At 39.5% G+C, this 16,397-nt stretch overlaps 1 long non-coding RNA gene across 1 annotated transcript; it reads left to right on the top strand.

Moving 5' to 3' along the window:
* LOC131280762 (uncharacterized) lies at window positions 1-14,226 on the top strand. The gene is made up of 3 exons (XR_009188454.2): window positions 1-178; window positions 1,596-1,628; window positions 14,011-14,226. It is a non-coding gene; the product is annotated as an uncharacterized lncRNA (long non-coding RNA).
* Window positions 14,227-16,397: the final 2,171 nt, after the last annotated feature.

The raw sequence follows: 16,397 nt of genomic DNA, 5'->3' as shown, positions 1-16,397 counted from the left end.
GATTGGTGCAAAGCTGCCACAAGCCAAGAACGCCAGGAGCCACCAGGAGCTGGAAGAGGCCAGGGAGGCTTCTCCCCTGGAGGCTTCAGAGGGAGCCTGGCCCTGCCCACACCTTGATCTTGGACTTCTGACCTCCAGAGCTGGGAGAGAATCCATTTCTGCTGTTTTGAGCTACCCGGTTTGTGGTTCTTTGTTACAGCAGCTCTAAGCAACTAGCACAGGCTCCCACATGAGCATAATGCAGATGAATGTACTTACCCTATTACTTTAAACTATTGCTCACCACTAGATTGTGAACTAATTGAGGCAGAAAAGAACAGCTCTTCAGCTCTGTGCTCCTCAGTGCTTGGCACAGCACCATCCTCAGAGGACATGCCCAGAAGATGAGCATCCAAACAGTCCATAAATTAGCCAGCAGTGGGCAGTGCCAAGTCCTGAGCCAGGCTGTGCTAGGAAGGGTGTTCACACCAAGCCAAAGATCAGGAGCAGGATCATGTTTAAACAAGGAGACCAGGCCAAGTGTTTAGTCCCTGGGGCAAGGCAAGGCCAAAATGACAGTGCAAGGGGAGGTGAAAAAACAAACAAAAACCAAAGAGGCTGGAGGAAGGAGAGCCTGAAGCAGTGCCATGCAAGGAATGGGTCAGGACCATGATTCAGAGCTAAGGCTGGGATGGCAGCTGAGCCCTGGCACTCACCTCTTATGGGGTGCCACATGCATGGTCAAGGGACCAAAGCTTAAGGTCTCCGGCAAGGATTTGGTGACTGTGGGTACAAGGGAAAATCATACAAGTGACCAGAAGAGGATGTGGGGTCTAGTCCCAGTCCTGCTACTAAGTAAATGGGTGACCTTGGAAAGTCACTTCCTTTTTCCTGGGAGGGAGCTTCCTGATCTATAAACCTGAACTGCAAGTTCCCTTCTAAGTTCCCTTCCAGCTGCAAAGTATCATGATTTGCCAGCTGCTCTTCCATAGTAGGAGCAGAGAGAATTCTTCCATTACACAAATAATAAACCATTCTGGCACATAAATAATATTATACCTAGCCTCCACTTCATTCTTTATATTCAGTTTTGTAAAAAGTACTACCTCTATTTTGACTCAGGTCTTTTTCTGAAATTAAGACTAGCCTAACTTATATTTGAGGCTCCTTCCAGCTCTAAAATGTTTATTGTGCTATAGTTCCCTCCTCATCGAGCACCCACAGTTGGCCCCTCTCTTGGCACAGGCCCCTTCTCTGTTCTGAATGAATTCTAATCTAGTTGAAACGGCAACGACACTAACGCCTTCCAAGTGATTGAGAGCAAACCCAAGTCATTGTATAACTTAGTGCTAAACTGTGTGTTATAGACTATGAGGAATTGTAAGAAATGAGGGAGATAAAGCGGAATTAAAGATATCAGGGAAGATTTTCTGGAGGAAGTGGATCTGCAAGGGTGAATAGGATGTACACAGATAGAAGTGATGGATGCATGATGGATGGGTAGATGGGTGGATGGGTGGATGGATGGGTGGATGGATGGATGAAGTAGGATATTCTTAATGAGAGGTATAGGTCAAGCAAAAGTAAAAATCTAAAAATAATCATAAATTTTACAGGTATCATCTGAAAACATGCTCTCCTGGAGTAAGGTGAGGCAAAGAGATGGAGGCTAATTTCTGTTGTGCTCCTACTGTGTGCTAAGTGTTTATAGCTGCTATGTTGGGGGGTGTGTGGATGTCTACCCTCCTATAGGTACTAGGAACCATCCGCAGCCTTAGCTAATGGGGTGGGCCCGGTGGCTTGTTTCTATTATATAACCTTCCGACCTCCTGGTCACAGATAATTGGACCAGGGGCAGGCTCTGGGTGTAAACTCAGTCGCCCTAGTTCATCTCCCAGAAATATAGCATTGAGGCATAGAAAAACTTAACAGGAGGACTTGTAGTGGATAGGCTGGGATCTAGAAAGGTCTAGAGAAGGAGGAGATAGTGAGAGGATTCAGAAACTCCTGGGAAATGGAGCATGTACTTGGATTCTGAAAACCTTGTTCCTGGTTTCTCCCCCCCAAAACACTCTGTACTTCATTTCCTAGTCCTTGGTCTCAGCTGAACTAGTTTAAGTGGTATCCTGATCCTCATGATTAAAAGAGCCTTGGTCAGGACCGTCGGTTCATAAACCTTTTCTCAGTGTTAATCTCACAGCAATTCAACAAGGTGGGTGTTGTTTTCACGTTACTGATGTGGATGTCCGGGCTTAGAGAGGCAGCGTGACCTCCCAAGTCCTCGGCTGGTAAGCAGTTGAGCTGGGGTTCAAACCCAGGCCTGCCTGGCTCCACAAACCTTGCACTTCTCCACACACCTCCCGAAGGGATCTCCGACGGCACCTGAGCCCACAGCCGGTTCTGAGCGCACTCTCCCTGCAACTGTGTGACACAGCTGCGCTCTGAGGAGGATACTGTGGTTATTCGTGGGCCAATGCAAGAACCTATAGTACTTCTGAGATTCTCCCGCAGAGGCTTAGGCCAAGAAAGCTTGTTTTAAAAACTCCAGTTCAGTATTTGTGAGAGGTCAGGCACTGTACTTGTGATTCTTACTGAGTCATATTTCAAGCAATTTTGTCCCCAGAGAATGTCCAAAGTCTAATAAATAAAGGGAGGCTGGTCAAAATCAGTGGAATTTTTCCAAACCAAGAAAATTAAGAATTTCTTTAATGTAGGCATCCGATAAGTAAATTATTCATTCTAAGAAATGTTTATTGATTTCATGCCTAATTCTTCTTTTCCTTCCTTTCTTTTTTTTTTGCAGTCTTATGTGTTTTCTTAAAAAATTTCTATTCTAGCAACATGTATACAACCTAAATTCCCCCCTTCTAACCACATTCCAATATGTAACTCAGTACTGTCAATGACATTCACAATGTTGTGTTACCATTCTCATAATCCATTACCAAAACTTAACAATCAACCAAAACAGAAACTCTGTAAAATTTAAGCATCACCCCCCTTCCTACCCTGACCCCGGTCCCTAGTAGCCTACATCCTGGATCCTGACTCTATGAGTTTGCTTATTCTAATTATTTTGTTTCAAATAACAAAACAAAATTAACAACAACAACAAAAAAAAATTATTTCATTTCAGTGAGACCATACATTTGTCCTTTTGTGTCTGGATTATTTCACTCAGCATGGTGTCTTCAACCACACCTAATTGTTATATTTTAATAACTCATTGGAACAAATATACCTTTGCTATCCCATCTACCCTGGCTGAAAGCATCGCTTAAGTCCTTTCCAATTTCCAGGTCCATAATCCCAAACTCTTTACTCTCTTTAGATAGGAGCATTGGGTCAGCCAGGCTTCACGCCCTTTTCACTCTTATTCAAAGCACATGCATTCAAACACGAACATCGACAAGATGCCTATACTATGAGAAGCATGGTACATCTGAGAACAACTGAGGGAATAGCAGATTCACATATTAGTCAAATATTTACTGAACACCAACTATACCAAGCCCCGGGAATATAGGAGTGAACAAAACAAAAATCCCCACAACCAAGGTGTTTGTATCCTGATGGAGACCTTGTGTCACCCAACTCACACTTAGTGCAGGACGTATGCTCACTATGGGGAATTCCTATAGATCCACAGAAGGAGAATGTAGACTCGTGGGTGCCAGGGGCTGGGGAGAGAGGGAAATGGGGAGAAACTGATTTATCTGCAGAGAGTTTTACTTTGGAGAGATGGGAATGTTTTGGAACTAGACAGAGATGGTGGTTGTACAACATTGGGAATGGACTAAATGCCACAGAGTTGTTCACAGTAAAATGGTTACTTTTTTGTTATGTGACTTTCACCTCAATAAATTATTTTTTCAATATCTCTCCTTCTCTCTGTCCTGAAGGTGTATATTTGGCCCTCTATAAGGAAATGCAGTACTTCCCGTCAACCTTCCCTGGGCCCTGAACTTTAGTGCATCCAGGTCTAACCCTCCTACAAGGGGTGCATGAGGCTAAGGGGACATATTCACTTTTAGAGCCTGCATCACCCCTTCTAGACCATGCCTTTGGCATCCGTGACTCATATTCTCTACCCCAACAGCCAAGAGTCTGTTCCCAGGGTCTGTGCAGCCTCCCAAAGATAGACCACATTGCCAATTTATGTACCCTGGGGCCACTGTTTGCTGGGGTGTGGAAGGTGCTTGCATGTGCAGGCTGGAAGGGTCATGGGAAGGAAAGCAGGGTGGACCACAGGCTAGAGGCTCGAGGCTCTTTCTCCATAAGCTGTCACTTTATAAGTCTGCATTTGGTGGGAATTGAGAATTCTAAACTCAAATCTGTCATTATGAAGGCATGTTTGTCAAAGCAGGAGGATAGAACATATTTTATTTTACAGTCTATAAGCCCTCACTTAGAACTTTTAAATATTTATATAAATATTATTTTCACCTCCATTTGTACTCTTGTCCTGAACCCCACAAATGTTAGGGGAGAGTCTAAGAAATACACATATGATATGAAACCACCCAAGCTATTTTTGTTCCTAACAGCTTTCCCTTCTCCAGTCCCTAACAATAATAATATTATTATCAATAATGGCTGACCTATTAAAAAAATGAAACTCTTACTGAAGCATGAAATGCATAAAACTCTTCCTGAAGTTAACACACATACATAAAAGTGCACAAGCACAAAGTAAACACATCCCAGTAATGACTAACTAGATCAAGACACAGAACATATTAGTATCTCTTCTGTTCCCATTCTTATAACTGCTTACTCCATCCTTCTCAAAGGTAACCGATATGCTGTCCTACTTTTGCTTATCTGGCTTCTTTCCCTCAATATTATGCTTATGACAATCAACCATGTTATTGTATGTAGAACTAGCTCATTTGTTTTCATGGCTGTTTAGTATTCCATTGAATGAATATACTGTTTTTCATTTACTCATTCTACTGCTGATGGACATTTGGGTTGTTTTAATTTGGAGCTACCAAGAATAATGCTGCTATGTGTCACAGAGTATGGATACATCCTGCTTTACTAAATAATCCAAAAAGTTTCCCAAAGGGATTATACCAATTTCCAACCACTACCTGCAATATATGAGAGTTCTAGTTGCTCCATATTCTTGCCAACTATTTCATATAGTCTTTTTCATTTTAGCCATTCTGGTAGGTATATAGGATATCTTATCGTAGTTTTAATTTGCAGTTCATTTGTGATAGTAATGCTTACATTACTATTCCATTAATCATTTGGATAGTCTCCCCTTTTGTAAAGTATCCACTTTAAAAATTGGGTTCTGTCTTTGTCTTTTTGATTTGCAGTTCTTTATGTATTCATTCAAGATATAAGTCATTTACTGATTATATTTAATATAAGTATCTTCTCCTCATTTGGCTTGCATTTCACTCTCTTACTAATGTCTTTAGATAAATTTAAAAACCTGCGTTTCAATGTAGTCCAATTCATTAATATTCTCCTTTATGGTTAATGCTTTTTGCATCCTGTTAAAGAAATCTTTGCCCATGAAAAGCATTAAGCACAAGAAGTCACGAAGATAATGTCCTATGTTTTCTCTTAAGGTTTTATTTTTTTATTTTTTTATTTTTTTTAAAGATTTATTTATTTATTTAATTTCCCCCCCTCCCCTGGTTGTCTGTTCTGGTGTCTATTTGCTGCGTCTTGTTTCTTTGTCCGCTTCTGTTGTCGTCAGCGGCAAGGGAAGTGTGGGCGGCGCCATTCCTTGGCAGGCTGCATTTTTTTTTCACGCTGGGCGGCTCTCCTCACGGGCGCACTCCTTGCGCGTGGGGCTCCCGCACGCGGGGGACACCCTTGCGTGGCACGGCACTCCTTGCGCGCATCAGCACTGCGCATGGGCCAGCTCCACACGGGTCAAGGAGGCCCGGGGTTTGAACCGCGGACCTCCCATATGGTAGACGGACGCCCTAACCACTGGGCCAAAGTCCGTTTCCCAAGGTTTTATTGTTTTATCTTTTACGTTTAAATCTATAATACACCTGTGATTGATTTTTGTGAGAGGGAAGTCAAGATTTTCATGTGTATAACTACTTGGCACAGAACCGATTTATTGAAAATACGTTCCATTCTCCACTGCTCTATACTGCCAACTTTATCATAAATTGTACACACAAATGTGTATCTGTTTCTGGATACTTTTTTCTTTTTCATTAGTCCATTTGTCTATCCTCATGCCACTACCACGTGTCTTAATTACTGCAGCTTTAAAAGTTTCGATATCAGTTTTGTTCTTCTTCAGGATACACACTGCTAGGCACTTGGTATGCTGAACACTTTACATTTCCAAGTAAATTTTAGAATTTGTTTGTCAAATTCTAAGAAAAACTTTCTTAGATTTGGATTGGCATTGCATGGACCCTAGAGAGCAATTTTGGGAGAACTGACATCTCTGTATTGTTGAGTTTTTCAATCCATGAATATGTTATACCTCTATTTGGGTCTTTACTTGATCTCAATATGATTTGTACTTTTCAATGTAGAAGTCTTACACTACTTTCATTAAATTTATTGCTAAGTATTTGGTATATTTTAGTGCGATTATATATGGAATTTTTTAAAATTTCAGATTCTAATTGATTATTTGTAGTATAAAGAAATACAATTGATATATAATATATCCAGTTACTTGCTAAATTCATTTGATAATTCTAAGAGGTTACTTTAGATGCTTGCAGAATTTCTATGTTCACCACTTTGTCATCTATGAATAATGACAGTTTAATTTCTTTCTTTCCAATTCTTATATTTTGATTACTTTTCGTCGTCGTCTTTTTTTTTTTTAACTGGCTGGGATCTCTGGTACATTGCCAAAGTGGAGTAGAGGTAGTTAAGTATTCTTGTCACATTCCTGGTCACAGGGAGAAAACTTTCAGTATATCACCATTAAGGATGATGTTTGTTGAGGGCTTTTTGTAGATATCCTTTATCAGCTTAAAGATATTAACTTCCATGTATATTGAGTGATTTGCCCGGTTCTTCACTTCCCTGTGTAGAATTATACATCCATACCATTGCCGGTGCAGCACGGTGAACAGAGTGTATTTCCCCTGTCTTGAATTTGGGTGTGGTCATGAGAGATGCTTTGACCAATGGGATATTGGTGAATGTGACACAGAGACTTAAAACGTGCTTGTGCAGTTGGGTTACACTCCTGTACTTCTGCCATTGCCATGAGAAGAACAAACCTTGGGTAGCCTGAGCCATAAGTTTTCGCAAGTGAGACAGATACCCAGCCAAGCCATGGACCCATATATTAAAGCATAGCTGCCCAGGCAGCGGACTTGGCCCAGTGGTGAGGCGTCCGTCTACCACATGGGAGGTCCGCGGTTCAAACCCCGGGCCTCCTTGACCCGTGTGGAGCTGGCCCATGTGCAGTGCTGATGCGCACAAGGAGTGCCATGCCACAGAGGGGTGTCCCCCGCACAGAGGAGCCCCACGCACAAGGAGTGCGCCCCGTAAGGAGAGCCACCCAGTGCGAAGGAAAGTGCAGCCTGCCCAGGAATGGCATAGCACACACGGAGAACTGACACAACAAGATGACGCAACAAAAAGAAACACAGATTCCTGTGCCGCTGACAACAACAGAAGCGGACAAAGAAGAAGACGCAGCAAAATAGACACGGAGAACAGAGACAACCGGGATGTGGGGGAAGGGGAGAGAAATAAATAAATAAATAAAATCTTAAAAAAAAAAAAAAAGCATAGCTGCCCTGGTCAAACTTCAGATGTAAACACAAGAAATAAGTGATTATTGTTTTACTAAAATATTATGGCTATTGTCACATAGCAGTAGTTGACTAAGACATCTTCTATATCTAGTTTGCTAAGTCTTTAAAATGAATAGATATACAGAGGCAGGTTTATAGTGATACTAATAAGGTTTAACCTTCAAGGCCCCTCAATTTCATGGGCCCTTTCCAATGCCCTGGGAGAGATCCTGGAAATGTATCCACATATTCACATATTTCTATTAATTTGCAAAATATATATTTACTTCAATCAGTTAAGATCACTGTCTCTTCCACTTTAACTTCCCCTATTTATACTTCCCTTTATGTCAGGTAGACTTGAAGTGGTCAGGCTCATTTTGTGGATCTAGCTGTGGGAAACTTGAAATGGGAATAAGATATTTAGTTTGTATCTAATGTTCACACACTCTCCAATAACCCAAAGGATTTGTGATATATCTCCTTTTTTTTCCTAAAATTTGCCTTTTTTCTTATTTACAAGTTAATGATTTTATCAGTCTTTTCAAAGAAATAACTTTTGGTTTTGTTGATTATCACTATTGTACATTTGTTTTCCATTATATTATATATATATATATATATATATATATATATATATAAAATTTATTTATTTATTTATAGGAGGTACACAGGGATTGAACTTGGGACCTTGTACATGCAAAGCACATGCTCCACCACTGAGCTACATCCACTCCTCTCTGCTTTCTTTCTAACTTGTATGGGTTTAACTTCCTGGATATTTTTCTAACTTCTTAAAATGAATACTTAGAAATTTGAATTTCAGCCTTCCTTCTTTCCTAATTTAGGTATTTAAGACTAATATGTTTTTCTGTAAGCACTGCTTTTACTGTAGTCCTCACCTTTTGATATGCCATATTTTCATAACTACTCCATTCTAAATATTCTCTGTTTTCCATTGGGATTTCTGTCTTTAATTCATTGATAATTTAGAACTGTGTTCTTTAATTTCCAAACATTTGGAGATATTCTAGTTGCCCTTTATTATTTCTTTCTAGCTCAATGTGATCAGAGAGCATAGGTTTTCATTTCAAGTGTTTGAAAGTTGTTGAGATTTGCTTTAAGGCTCAGCATATGGTCACGTTTGGTAAATATTCAGGTGTATTCTGCAATTGTTACATGTAGTATTCGACATATATCAAGTAGGCCATGTTTTACAATCATGTTGACTTTTTGTTTGTTTGTTCTATTGGTCACTGAGAAAAGTATATTAAAATCTCCAGCTATGACTATGGATTTGTCTCTTTTCTCCTTTTAGTTCTTTCATTATTGCTTAATATATTTTGAGGTGTTGTTAATAGGCTCATACAAACTTACTTACATTTTCTTATGGATATCCTATGGATCTTTTCTCTTTTTTCTTTTTTCTTTATCATTTGAAGCATTCTTCTTTATTTCTAGTAATTATTTGTGCCTTAAAGTTTACTTTGTCTGATATTAGTGTAACCTATCCCAACCTTCTTTTGGTTGGCATCACATGGTATACTTTCTTGCATCCTTTCACTTTCAGTCCTCTGTATCTTAATATTTAAAGTGTGTGTTGTGGGAAACGGACTTTGGCCCAGTGGTTAGGGCGTCCGTCTAGCATATGGGAGGTCCGCGGTTCAAACCCCGGGCCTCCTTGACCCGTGTGGAGCTGGCCATGCGCAGTGCTGATGCGCGCAAGGAGTGCCCTGCCACACAGGGGTGTCCCCCGCGTGGGGGAGCCCCACGCACAAGGAGTGCGCCCATAAGGAGAGCTGCCCAGCGTGAAAAGAAAGTGCAGCCTGCCCAGGAATGGCGCCACCCACACTTCTCATGCCGCTGACGACAACAGAAGCGGATAAAGAAACAAGACGCAGCAAATAGACACCAAGAACAGACAACCAGGGGAGGGGGGGAAATTAAATAAATAAATAAATCTTTAAAAAATAAAAAATAAAAAAAATAAAGTGTGTGTTGTAACAATCTTTGGTTTTTAATTGGAGTACTAAGTCTTTCTGCATTTCATGAAGGTTACTTGTATGTTTAGGTTAATTTTATTGTTCTACTACTTGTTTGTTTTCTCTTTGTTTCACCTGTTCTAGGTTCCCTTTTTGCTTTTTTAAAAAGATCTTTTTTGGATTAACTATATATTTTAATTTTTCCATCCACCCATTAGCATATTTTTACTGTTCTTTTAGTGATTGCCCTGAAGAAAACCATAAACAAAGACTATAATATTACCTCTTCCTGGACAACTCATGAAATTTGAACACTTTAATTCCACTTACCATCCTCCAACCTTTGGTGCTATTGTAGTCATATAGTTTAGTTCTACAAATATTGTAAACTAAACCACATAAGATATTATTATTATCTTAAACATTCAGTATTTATTTAGATATACCCACATATTTATATAATCTTTCTATTGCTCTTCTTTCCTTCTGCATTTATTTCCATGCTTCCATCTGCTCTCAGTTTTCTTCTGTCAAAAGCATTCCTTATAGTTTTTCATTTAGTGAGGGTCTGGTGGTGATGAATTCCTTTCGTTTTATCTATAACTCCTCTTAATTTTAACTTTATTTTAAAGGTTATTGTCATTCGGTATAGAAGTCTAGGTGGCAGTCTTTCAGCACTTTGAAGATATCATTCAACTCTCTTTTTCCATTGTGGAGTTTCCATTGTTCCCTGTGGAGAAATCATCTATTAGATTTAGGGTGATGTCTCTTTTTTCTCTGGCTGCTTTTCAGATGATCTGTTCATCTTTGATTTTGAGTAGCTTTACTATGATGTGCTTATGTGTGGTTTCCTTTCTACTCATCCTCCCTGGAATTCATAAAACTTCTGAAATTCCTGGTGCAACTCTTCTATAAGTTTTGTAAAATTCACAGCCTCTATCTTTTCACACATTTTTCTGCCAAATTCTATCCCTCTTGTTCTTTTGGAACTCCTATTACTTATTTGCCCAACCTTCTCTCTATGTCCCATGTGTTTCTTAGGTTCTTCTCTAAATTTGACATTTTTTTTTTCTCTTCATGCTTCAGTCCAGAGGTTTTCTTCTGACAAATTCTTCAGTTCACTAATCTTCTCTCTTTCTAATCTGCTGTTATCTCCATATCTTGAGGTTTTTATTTTGGTCATTGTATTTTTCATTTTAGAATTCCATTTGATTCTTTTTTTAATAGTTTCTTATTTATGATGAAAATTACCATCCTGTCATCTAATTTCTTAAATATTTTAATGATGGCTATTTTAAATCTCCATTAACTCCAATATCTACATTTCCTGTTATTCTTTTTGTATTATCTGAGGTTTTTATCCTTCTGGTTTTTATACTGTTTATCTTGCCTCCAAGTGTGTCTGGTAATTTTGGATGGATTCCAGGCATTATGCATGAAGCTTTGGATGGTGTTATCTTCCTCTAGAGAGGGTTAACTTCAGCTTCTGGCAGGTAGCTAGACAAAGGCAGACTGGCTCACCTTAATTTAATCAGTGACTGAACAGATTCAAACAGACTTTAGCCTTTATGAGGGCTGATATATTTTGGTTCACCCATATTTCTGGGTAATAGCCCTTTGGGTGTACCCACTGAAAGCCTAGAGTGTTTTCCATGGCTCTTCTCCTACGTAGGTCCTAAACTCCAGTTTTGTCTCTCTCAATCCCATAAGAAGACTGCTAGAAGTGATGCTCAGATTTTCATTCTCAGTCTTTTTTCTTCAGCATCTCATAATCTTAGGTAATGCTTGGGGGAAATCAGCAAATGTCTTGGGGGAAAATCAGCACAAAAAGTCAGGATCACTGCTTTTTTCTTCCCCAAGGCTGCCTGCATCTAGTCTAGACATATTAGGCTTCTATGTGCTATTAGCATTGATAGTTCCCTAGTGATTTTGGACTGATTTTTTAAAAAATTTTGTCCAGTTTTTCTAATAGCCCTTGGTGGGAGGGTTTGTCTGAAACAAGCTAACAATTATGAAAACCCTCAATAGATAGTTTATTGAGTTTTTATGTGTTCCAGGAACTGCTTTATGTACTTATGTATATCTACTCATTTAAACTGCACAATAATTCTATAAGGTAAGTACTCTTATTTTTCTCACTTTACAGAGAAGAGAACTGATGCACAAAGAGATAAATAGCTTGTCCAAGGTCATAAAGTATAAGTGGTAGATCCAAGATTTTAACCCAGATGACTTGACTTCAAAATTCTACAGTTAATCATAGAACTATTAACATAAACCTCTACATCTTAATTTTTAGTTAACCTTTCTGCATTTTAGATCCATGAGGTATAGTTAATGCTTTATAGTAAATTCACATTTTACTTGAGCTAATGCGATTGGGTTTCTGTTACTTGCAAGCAAATGATTTCTGGGGAGAGGATGTGGCTCAAGCCATTGAGTGCCTGCCTCCCAGGCTCAGTTCCTGGTGCCTCCTAAAAGAAAAACAAGCAGACAACAAGCAAAAACAATGAGCAGACAATGAGCAAAAACAACAAACAGACAGAAAGGAAAAAAAAAGATTTCTGACTAAGCTCTTTGGATGAGCCACCTCTCCATCCAAAATGCTTAATTAGAATAAAATGCTGTAATATCTTTTCCCAAAAATAAATATTATTTTTCTTCCCAAAGATTCTTATTTGTTAACATCCTCAAGAAGATCATTTATTTCCCTTGTTTTAAAAGGAAACGCACTAACAATTCCCTCACACCCACGATTCCAGTAAAACTATGAGAAGTAAAGGATATATCTAGACTAGATGCAGGCAGCCTTGGTGAAGGAACAAAGTCCTCCACCAAGGTTAAAATTCCACCAGACTTGTGTTCCAAGCCCCAAAGCACAGCTTGAGCGGGAGAGGTAATTGAGCCAGCTGCTGGGAGGCAGCAGCCACATCTCCCCAACTCATTAATCTGCCTCCCTCGGCTATGAAAGGGACCCAGGGCTTCCATTTTAGTAGCAGGAAGCGCATCATTTTTACACATCATTCCATAAAATCCCCTCCTGGAGCCCTTATATTAAAAGAAACAGAAGCTCAAGGGACCACTCTCTACAACTTTACATAGCTCTCTACCTAGCAAAACTTACCTCATAAAATCCAGCCAGCTGTTTATTTTCCCTACTCTTGGCCAAACATGGTAGCTGGTGGTGGTTTTTTGGTCTATTCTGGCCCACATATAGGCCTGGAATTCTGGAAATCCCAACACAGGGTATTTGTCTTGGGAGGAATTGGAAGTAAGAGGAAATGTCTCTTCAGGGACGATGACCCTTCAACCAGAGGTGAAAAATTTCCTCTCTGTCAGATCATAGAGTGGGAATGGGTGGGAGAAATTCATCTTTACCCATGGATCTCTGTCCCCAACATTTGGAGAGAAAGCTTTAGTTTCTAGTGAGAAAGAAAATTAGAGGCCACTTAGAACTTACCAAGGAGAATTTCAACCAAAACGCTCTGCCAATTCCCCCTACTTGGGTAATAATAAAAATACAGCCAGTTGATTAGTTATAATGTTTCAGATTATTTACATACATTGTCTCTAAGTAACCTGAAAGATAGCTACTTTTATCCTCACTTTATGGATGAGAAAATGAAATTTTAAGAAGGTTGAGTAATTTGCCCATTGTCACACTGAAAATGTGAAGCTGGGACTCAAACCTAATGCCCATGCTCTTTTCCAAGCATCACCCTGTCTTTTGACTTCTCTTCATTCTTACCCCAAAATGGAAATGGATATTTTTAATGAGTTTGAATCTACATTATAATAAAATAACTCTTCTCCCACAAAGAAACAAAAATAAATGTGGTAAAATTATTAAAGACTATTTAACAGGTATTGAGTGGGAAGCTTCTTACTTCCTGGAATTCACAGCTAAGACGGAAAGAAGATGCCAAAAACCCAACCTGCTGAACAGGGTTCGTGGGAGGCCTGAGTACTCAGTCCAAGGCCTAGTGGGTCCTGCTGTGTTTGGAGTTGGAGCCATTTTATTCTACAGTGTATGGGAGATGAGCTTCCCCATCTCCTAGCACAGTTTTCTATATATTTTTTCAGTCTCAGGATCACTTTACATTCTAAAAACTTATTGAGGTCTGTGGTGATTTGAAGCTGCATGTACCCCAGAAAGACAGGTTCTTAAATTTAATCATTTCCTGTGGGTGTGGACTCCTTGTAAGTAGAACCTTTTGATGAGGCTACTTCAGCTAAGGTGTGGCCCACCTCATTCAGGATGAATCTTAATCCTCTTACTGGAGTCCTTTTCTAAACAGAATGAAGGTGGGGAGAAGGCAAAGCATCACAAAAGCAAGAAGCAGAAAGCAATGAAACCTGGAAGAAGAAGGGGAGACCAGCAGATGCTGCCATGTTCCTTAGTAGATGAGTCAAGTATTGTCTTCCAGAAGAAAGCATTATCTTGACCATGCCTTGATTAGACATTTTTCTCAGACTCAAAACTGTAAGCTAATAAATTCTCATTGTTAAGCCAACCTGTTTCATGGTATCTGCTTTCAGCAGTGTAGCAAACTAAAAGAAAGCTGTTTTTTTTTTTTTAAAATGTTGGAAATATCTATGGATATTCATTGTATTAGAAATTAAAACTAAATTTTAAAAAGTGTTTAATTTTAAATTAACAAACAATAAACACATTACATGTTACCATAAATAACATTTTATGAAAACAAAAAATTAATGAAAAGGGTAACACTATTTTACATTCTTGAAAATCTTTGAAAGTCTGGTTTACTAGAAGACTAGATTCTCATACCTGCTTCTGCTTCAATCTGTTGTGTTATATTGTTTTGATTGAAGAATATGAAGAATCTGGCCCAACAGATATGCACTTGGAAGAGAGGACTGTTTTAATAGCCATTTTAGATAATTTTGGATAGTCTTCTTTGCAATTACACCAAAATTCAACAAGCAGACATTTTCTTAAAGGCTCTTGGCAATATGGAGTCTGAAGTCACATCAGTCTTTTTTGGTACTCTGCTGCAGTAAAATCCATTAGTCTATCTTTTACTTGGAATGTATCTTTCACCCATTTTTGGGGGAGGTACTGGGGATTGAACCCAGGACCTCATACATGGGAGGTATAACTATTGAGCTATATCCATTCCCCTCTTTCACCCATTTTTTGGTAACATCATTCATTGGTCCATCATCTGGGGAAATATTACACTGTTATGCAGACGTTACAAACTGATATGCTTTGTTATAGTACATCAAAAATTCACATTCATTATCTTCACTCCCAGTGTTATCAGAAATGTCTTTAACTCTATTGAGGAGCTGTCAAGCTCATGACACTGGGTAAAAGTTTTTCAAAATTCCAGTTTCCTTTTGAAAACTTGAATTTTATCATTGGCAAAAACTACCATAACTTGTTTTCCTTGAATTAATAGGCTCACTTATTACCTTTTAAAGAAAATAGCTGCCAAATAATCAGATCTTAATGACCATAGTTTGTCTGCCAATCATTCTCTCAATACTATTAAGAGGTATAGTCTAGGGTTGAGATTTAGTAAATATAATTTTTACTGCATCATCAAGATATTCTTAAGTATAACTGGAGTTTTTTTGTTTGTTTGTTTTTTGTTTTTTTCCTACTGATGAATCATGCCGGTGAAGAGCCCAAAGACTACTAACACATTTTGGTGCCATTGCCTTAATTCCTGCCAAGGTGCCACTAGCAGTTTTACCTACAATTATTTGTATAGCTCTAGTGCAAATGTCAGTACAGTAAGAAAGACAAACAGTATGTTATTATGAAAATAATTTGACCTTGCAGATCCCCTAGAAGGGTTTTGAAGACCTCCCAGAGTACATTAACCACACCTTGAGAACTGGCGTCCAAGCAAATTGAGGGGAAGTGAAGCTCCCAGAAAATCACTCAGAGTGGGGGTGCCCTCTCTGGATGCTGTGGAACTGCAAAGTCTGATTGCAAACCCTAGAGAATTCTTGGAGAACTGGGCTTAAGTTCCCAGAATCTGGGAAGGCTGCAGCATAAGATTTTTCATTTTTGCCCTGAATTGGGTTGCCAGGATGAGGGGGTGAATAGGGGCTGAAGAGTAAAGAACAAGGGGAGTTTTTTGGTAATCTTATGGTTGGCACAAGGCACAATGTGTACCCATGGCTGCTCTGGTTTGGGGGTGGCATGCATCCGGGGGCTTCTCACCTGGAGTTACCTGAAGTCAGGAGTTATGCTGGAGTAGTCCACAACAGGAGGGAGAGAAGGTACCATTTTAATGTTCCTAGGAAGAAAATGGGGGCAATCCTCCATGGCCATCTGAAAGTGCCAGAGGATGTCAGAGGTTCCTGGGCTCCTTGTGAGGTGGCAGGGGGTAAAAGGAAGGGGAGGAGATATGGGTCTTCCCAAGACTGCCCAAAGAGGGGATATCTTACAAGGAGGCCACTGGCAGTGGATAAGAGGGGTTGGGAGCAGCAGGGGTCAGGGTGAGGCTAAATATTGCCCCTAGAAAACCAGGTATAGCATCTTTACAGAGTTCCTGTTAAAACAGCGGGGAACCAAGGACTTCTCCCCATACCACACTAGCAGATAACTGGTCTCATCTTGTCTTCCTGCTTCATACAATCCTGCAATAAGTAGCCCCAAAAAAAGGAGAGAAAGAAAGAGACCTACATGCCACCCATGCCCTCT

The sequence above is a fragment of the Dasypus novemcinctus genome, chromosome 12 (genome assembly GCF_030445035.2).
Source record: "Dasypus novemcinctus isolate mDasNov1 chromosome 12, mDasNov1.1.hap2, whole genome shotgun sequence".
Classification (NCBI taxonomy): domain Eukaryota; kingdom Metazoa; phylum Chordata; class Mammalia; order Cingulata; family Dasypodidae; genus Dasypus; species Dasypus novemcinctus.
This window is presented reverse-complemented; position numbering and strand designations above follow the sequence as displayed.